The following is an 8,045-nucleotide window of genomic DNA, read 5'->3' as shown; positions in this document are numbered from 1 at the left end:
CTTTTTAATCATCTGTGTAGCGTTTTAGATCCCTCAGTTCAAGTGAGTGGTACTGGCTGGGCTAATTGAAGGGAAATTGATGGCCCTATTTAAAGCCAGTCTCTGCCAGATTCAGAGGAGAGAGGAGCGTTGCGTACCTCTGGAAACCTGAAATGTAGTGATGGGCAGATGAAGCTTCATGAAGCACTGAAGCTTTTCATCCAATTGGTTCATCCCAGCGCAAAGCTTCTTGAAGCTTCATTTGCTCTAGTAGGACACCTACTGGATGTAAAAATATTAGTTGGCATGAATTTGAAGAGTGTGGCATTTTGCACACAGCCTGTAAATGTCAACAACAAAAGGAGTGTGTAAAACATGTATATTGTAGTGATGGCAGTATACTGTGTATATTTATACTGGCAGTATGGAAAATGATTATTTGGAAATGCTTAAAATGGAAATGATCATTTACTGTGAGGTGAGGTGTGGTTGGGGTGTGGACAGTAGTTGTGCTTTTGTAACGTTGAGGAATGGACAGCTACACACTGAGGCTTTGAGCCTCAGTCCTGCCTGCCATTTTATTCTGTAAAAACTACATTTTTACTGCTTTTATGACCTTTTAGTGGGGAGAACATAGCTAGGATTTAATGATTTAACAAATCTTTTGAATCCTTTGTCCTCCACAATGCTAAATGGCTGGGAGTCCTCAATCACCATGGTAACCAGGTCTTCATCTATTTGAGATTGTTCTCCTGAGGAAAGACAATAAAGACAAAGAACAAATATAAATATCACACACGTAACTTATAACAGCTGTATAATATTGTTATATCATTTAGTAACATTACAGCATGCTATATTATCATTGCATTTGATGGCTCACCTGGTCTTGCTCCACAATCGGTGTTCCCCTTATTCTCATGCAAAGCTCTGTAGTGCCTAAGCATGGATGAGGTGTTGTTGTTATATCCCAGCTCCCTGGCACATAGCAAACACTTCACCTTGTACAAAAGTCAAGACAGCTTAACATAAATTGTATTGCACCATCAGTACTATGAAAATACATCTTCTGTAGAAATTTACATACCTTGTTGGGAGGAATAAGATCAAAATGTTCCCACACAGGGGAGGACATCCTCCTCTTCTTAGCTGGCTCCATTCTCTCCTGACTTTCTCTCCTCACTCTCATAAACCTCCAAACAGTCTCCAAACTCTCACTAACCGCAACTCTCCATCAAACACCCACATTTTTGAATGAAGTCTGAGGGGTTTATATCGCTGTCATATCTCGCGGCAAAGTTCGAACCACTTCCTGAACCAGTCGCGTGGTACAGCCGGGCAGCGAGGCTTCGGACGTCATCATTTTCAGCTCCTCCCATAAATGAAGCAAGCCTCGATACGCGCATCGCGGAAACGCTCCCTCAATTACTCGACACAAGCTTCGAAGCCTCGATACAGAACGTCACATCACTACTGAAATGTCTGCGTCTGTTTCCCTACCACCTTCCTTGACGTTCGAGTCTGGCTACTTCGCAGGGACAATTACATTTACCACAAAAGATTCTGACTCCAGGTGAGATGGAGCAGGATGCCTCCTTGATGCCTTCTAGGTGATGTGTTCCAGGCATGTCCCATCAGGAGGAGGCTCCAGAGTAGCATCAGAACATGCTGGAAAGATTATATCTCTCAGTTGGCTTGGGAATGCCTTAGTGACAGAATAGCTGGAGAAAGTGGCCAGGGAGAAGGAGGTAAAGACCCCTCCCTCTAAGAGGAATTCCTTTCTTAGTCACTGGGATGTGTCAAGTTGGACTGTAATGGTTTTCTTTAGTGTCTTTTTGAATCCTTGACTCCCTTGTGTCTCTGTTGGGGGGGGAGGCATATAACATTTTTAAGCTAACAGTTCACAACCCTTAAGTGGTACATCGCTGTGGTACTCTACTAAAACCATGTGACCTTTCCCTGGTATTTAAAATCGTCTGCAAACTTTATAACTAGATAAAATTAAAATACACTGAATAATGATAAAGACAGTGATATTATCAGAGCCATAACCTGCGGTCACTGGCTGTTTTTAGCAATCCAGCTGATAATGAAGTCACTTTTAAGAAAGCACAGAAATCAAGCCATAAACTCAGAGGACAGTCAGCTCTTTTCACAACTAGCAGCAGGACTTTCTACCGCCACGCACGCTCAGCTTTCATTTATGCTTATCTGTTTATGACAGCTCCCACAGTCTATTCCCCTGTGCATTGTGACTCAGTGATTAATCCATTCTGCACACGCTGTACACTTCGTGAAGGTAACACAATACCTTCTTATCTATCTGTGTATGAATATTAAGTAGCCAGCCTTGGTGACGCCAGCAATGTTGCTGATAGTTTTGATAAGACCACCTAGAAACATCCACTAATGGCGAGTGAGCATTGAACCCTTTTAATCAAGGTTAGAATCAGTATGTGTAATAGATCACCGAGTGTTGAGGACTTTTGTTAGGCCGTTCTGCAGAGATCAATCATTAAAAGAGCACATTAGTGTTGGAAGGAGTCCAAGGCTTTCATTTGTTGCCTGAAATATAGATTCACACCCAGAGTCAAATCTAATTTTAAATAAAAACAGGAAAGCTGACTCAGATACATCACTTTCTTTTCTTTTTTTTTGCCAGAAGAAACCACATCCATAATTCAGGGTATCACAATGGGGTACAGCCTCCTTTGTTGGAAAATTATGTTTTGTTCAGCTTGTTAAGTGATTAACAAATAAATCAGAACTATTTCTTCTTTTTTTCCATTCATTTTTTCCCTCTATTTGTGTATTTAAGTGCAATTAATTTTTATTTGTTTGAACAAGGACACTAGCATTAAGTAATTATTAAGTGTTCCTTTGTAGCAGTTGCTGTGTTTTTTCCCTCTTACATCTTTTTTTCACATTGTGACGGGCATATTCACCTCTTACTACAGTAAACATGCTTAAACACAGAGCAGCCTTGATCAGCATTAGCGCTCATTTACAAGTGCATTTCTGTCCACTTTACAAATGTCAAGCAGTCCAATATTCACTTCCTTTGAAATTTTGTTTTGGTTTCCATGAACTCCTGAGGGAAATATCTGGCTCTTTAGCTGCTAAATGCTCCAGTGTGTTCACCAGCTACTGTAGCAGCAAAGTGCTGGCTTTTTGTGAGAATTTCACTGGGCCGTGTGTCTGTTTAACACGAGGGGGCATGTGCTTACAGATTGGGTGGCTATGGAAATGGTTAAATCCTATTTTCACAGTTTAGGCTTTAAATGTTCAACAGTACGTTTAGAAACCTGCGTGTTTGTATCCGTATTTAAGTCTGACTCATTTCTATGAACAGTTATCTGGATATTCATTTGCAGAATCTGTATGCAACGGACAATATTTTTACTGTTTTTCTGGTTTATGTTTGAGTGGACTTTGGCTGCATGTAGTTAAACAAACAATTATCTAACCTTTATTTAAACACTGGCTGCGGTTGGCCTATGAAAGCAGATCAAATTTCATGAATTTGTAAGTCAACATTAGAGTTTCTGGTAATACGGTAATATTTACTTTGTCAAAAAAAAAAGGATTAGAAGGTATAAAAATTATGTAAAGCCATGAAATGAAAAACATATCCAATCATTTTCTTGTCAAACGTTTCCATTAAAGGCAATACAAATCATTGAATGAATATGTTGACTTGCAATCTAGTTTAATTGCCAGTTTATTAGATGACTTCAACAAAGTGTTCAAACTGACCTCTGATAGAAAGATGAATATCCGAGGCACAAACCCCAATTTGAGAAATGCAGGGACAGACCCATATTTATTCACAACAGAATATGGAAAACACATCAAATGTAAAACTTAACTGATAGAAAAAAAACGGCAATTTCGACTTTGATGGCAGCAGCATGTCTTAAAAAAGTTGGGATAGATCCATATTTTAGTGTGTGGCATCCCCTCTTCTTTTACCAACAGACTGAAACATCTGAAAAATGAGGAGACCAGCTGATGGACCAGAAGAAAGAGGAACATTGTTGTATTTCATGCTTATTTTGTCATGTTTTCATTTAGTTAAGGTCTGGTTCAGCCAGGCCCCTATCCTGGCTATTTTGAGACAAGTTACTACCAAATGACTTCAAAATACTTCAAAACGAGCTAAAATGTTTCATGAAATAGCAAAATTTCCAAGTTTTAAAATCTGATGTTTTTTATGTTCTATTGTGAATTAAGCAAATGTTAAGTATTAAACAAATACTTGCAAAACTTTTAGCATGATTCTGCAAGACTGAAGGTGACTGTTTGTTGTCCAGTGGGCAATAAATACAGTGCAGTTATATGGTGGAGTCAGTGAGTGATTTACATACAGATTACTGTGCACAATGGGGTGTGCAGCAGCAGCGTTGTGTAGCCACAGAGGTGACTATGGAATGAGAACAGAGACATTTACTAACAAGTAAAACACCGAAAGAGCCACCGGAGAAGAAACTCCTTCAAGTCAGCAAATACAAAGGTGGTTCAGAGAAATTCTGCAGTACCGGTAATGCTACGCTCATCTTATTGGTTCTGATTTAAATTAGCTGAGACTAAGTGCTGCAGGAAGTCGTGGATACACAGTAAATCAGATGCAGAGAGAGAAAAGGCACTTTTACCAACTTATTACATATGGAGAGAGCACAATTACATTCCTGATGTGCAGTCTTGGTGATTTATAGATGAGTCTCTCGCTCAGAGGGTCTCGGAAAGGTGATCTGTTGCAGAGGCAGGCACAGGTAATTTATTCTATTCCCAAGTTTGCCATTTACTTCCCCCCACCCCAACCACTTGCGCTGACAAGATTTATTCAAACAATAGCGGCATTATGCTGTTATGCTGTAAGTCTAACAATAAGAAAGAAAAAAGATTTGGACATACATATAAAAGTTCTAGTACCGTGGAACGGTTCTGTAGCTTATGTTCATATTCAGGAGGATGTTTTTAATTAAATGTAGGATTTCGTTCTCGGTTTCATTCTTCTGACTCTACCGTGTAAAAAACACGAGTGGAGATTTCATTTCGTGAGTTGCATCAGAAAGCCAACAAGGCATCTAGAAGTCTGTTCAAATTGAAGAAAATAACAGCAGTGTCATTCCAACACTTAGAGTAATGGTCTGTTTACATGCAATAATTAATTTTGCAGTACATGAGGTGTGTAATTAGATGTTTGAAATCCCCTTATTTATGTTGAGCGGTGTCAAACCTCGATTAACCGCTGTCCCTGCTAACAAGCATGCTGTGAATATGGGAAGCTGGATATGACATTAAAGAGTGTAAGGTGACACGATTTTGAAGGATTATTGATTTGGGGGGAGTTATATTTATTCCGCTATGTGACAGGTGATTGTCAGTAAACAGTGTAAGGTGATATTTTACTGCAAACTGTTTGCGCAAGACAGATTCACCTAGCATGTGTATTAGCATGCTGGTATGTTAAAATGTGAAAATGATCCCTCATTGCAGTGGGAAACAGAAGATAAGTACAGTATGTCTTTAAGCTGCGATAGATGCTTCCTAAGCAGGATAGTTTAACTAAGACTAGCTCCCATTAAAAATGCAATAATTTGCACACCCTACAGTGCAAGGACTATAGGCTGCTGTGACTGGAACAAAATATAAACGATGACAATCATCAACCTCCCTACGATTCGTGCTTTCTTCAGCTCCAGAAGGCTTGAGGATTAAAGTTAAATTCTTAGACGCCAAAAACTGAACTTATCCTCCACATTACGCCACAGTGAAATTGATGTTGTCAGCCTTCTTTAAGTGCAACCTCCACAAATGTTTTGGAGGTGGGTGTATTTAGGTTTGAAGTAAAGTTAAGCTTTTACTGCAAAACATGCCTGAAAATCTGCTGCTGCTGTAGTTTGTCCTCTCCGGAAATAATTCCAGTGGTTTTGCGGCTGAGCTTGTAATATGTGGCTGACTGCCTCGATTTGTTGGGTCTGAGCTATTACTGAGACTACAAACAATTAATTTTGTTGAAATGGCCAGTTGTTGAGTGTAAACTTTTGTAGTAGTTTTTAGCGCCGCTCTACTACCACATCTATCTAAAAAAAGTTAGTTGGCTCGTCTCTGTTAGGAAGTGATGTTTGACGCTTTGATTGTAAAAATATGAGAAACGACATATTTCAGTGTAATTTTCTTTCAGGCTGATGTCTTTGGGGTTGGCACAGAGGATCATGTGCCTCTGTCTCACCCCAACCTTTAATCCGTTTTGGTCACACCAACCCTCTTGCATGCCCTCCTGCATGACATCCTACTCTCTCTCTCTCCATCCGAGCATGCTTTCCCCCTCTCCTCCTTTGTCTTTGCCTAACAATAGCACAGCTTCCGTTGACACCCTGCTGATCAGCAGCACTGGTGGCAGTCTTGTTAACCCAGGCTTCAACAGATCCAGTATAGAAATCTCATTGTCAATGATCTGCATATTTTATTTGGCAAAGATTTGATACCGAATGCCTTTCCTGGGCATTTGCAACCCTTCCCATGTTCCCCATTTATCTTGGCTTGACACTGTCATTAGGAGCACATTGGCTTATGGATGACAAGCCTCCTCCCTCCACCAAATTCATAATAATTTCATAATGGATTGATTAAATATGCTACAAATGATTGCTTTTTATGATTATAAATAATTTAGTCTAAACACACTAGCAGGTCTAGCATATAGTATATTTCTCAAACAGTGGGAGATGTAGTTAATCTATTTTTACATAAACACCCTAAAATGCTGAAGAAGGAATTAAAGTAAACACTTGACTAAACTGCTGAGAAAAAATCTCTCTTAACAGGAAGTATCTTTCAGCACATTCAGGCCCATGGAGGGTAGCAATTTTCCACAACAATTTGCTGTGTGAGGGGCAGAGAAAAAAGCACAGATGTGCATAACAGAACAAACAGTACAAGCTACAAGACAGGAATCACAAAGTTACTGATATGCAACAGTGGCACATAAATACATGGAGAGTGAAGGAGAACTGCTCAATGCATGATGGGAGGCCCCCCAGCAGACTGAACCAGTCGCACCAAAACCAAGAGATGCTTCAGGGTCACCTGATCCATTAGATTAAGAAATGGCTTGCCAATAACAGCAATAACGCACCATGTCAAAGTTAACATTTCTTTGTCAGCCTTAATAATGCAGACAGGAGCTGAACAGAAAACATTCAACCAGAATGAAGTGGACGTGCTCCACGTCTCAGAAATATTTCATACTCTACCAGCAAGAACAATCAATATGTTTCTACAGAGGAGAATCCATGAGAAGAGACTGTCAGTTTGCAACTAATACCGTAAGTCACATACGAACCCTGTGTTCTGTATTAAGTAATGAATCTAAAGTAACAACACAGGAAATCGGAAAGTAATTAAGCATTTCTCCAAATAGCTTTTGCTTTTTTTCATACAGTAGTTGGAAAACTGCCTTTTTGCGTATTTTGTATATTTTGCTAAAACAAGGCCCTAGTCAGTATGCAAGCACATGCAGCACAACTTGTACCAATTTGCAAAGCAAGCACAATTTTACCTGAGTTTTAGAATTATTACCGCTGCTTTGCAAGGGATTTGTAGTAACGCAACAGGCAAAGCAAATTACATCTTTCCACAGATAATTTATCTGAATTTGATACGCCTGTAATTGCTGCTTGTGCAAAACACCTCTGTGTTTTTTGTGCCGCACCTTCCCTGCTTTTTTCTCTACCTTCTCTCAAAGGTCCCGTCAATCCTCAGTGAGGCTTTGCCCAAATCGCAGCCTTTGACCTTGTTGCTTCATTATCAATAACTGTTTTTCATTCATATTTGTGGAGTGTGTCCTTGCTAGCAAATAGTAATTTCAAATTGGAATTTTAGCCAATGCCATTTTTGAATTAAGCTGTAATTAAGCTTAAATACCATCAATACAAATATTTATCTTGGTCTTTGCAGTTATTTCAATCTGATTTAGCTTCATTAAAATAGTACTAATGAGATTCAAGATGGCGCCGAGTATGGCAGCCTTGTCGCGAGCTCCCCCAAGCAACAGCTTTTTT

General features: G+C 39.5%; 1 long non-coding RNA gene across 1 annotated transcript; it reads right to left on the bottom strand.

Annotated features, from left to right (window-relative positions):
* Positions 1–267: 267 nt before the first annotated feature.
* On the bottom strand, positions 268–2,638 carry LOC308397529. The gene is made up of 3 exons (XR_013971799.1): positions 1,067–2,638; positions 863–980; positions 268–731 (listed from the first exon to the last, which is right to left on the bottom strand). It is a non-coding gene; the product is annotated as an uncharacterized lncRNA (long non-coding RNA).
* Between the last annotated feature and the right edge of the window lie 5,407 nt (positions 2,639–8,045).

Source organism: Rhamphochromis sp. 'chilingali', assembly GCF_963969265.1.
Source record: "Rhamphochromis sp. 'chilingali' genome assembly, chromosome: 5".
In the NCBI taxonomy this organism is placed as follows: domain Eukaryota; kingdom Metazoa; phylum Chordata; class Actinopteri; order Cichliformes; family Cichlidae; genus Rhamphochromis; species Rhamphochromis sp. 'chilingali'.
Note: the sequence above shows the minus strand (reverse complement) of the source record. Positions and strands in the feature narration are given on the sequence as shown.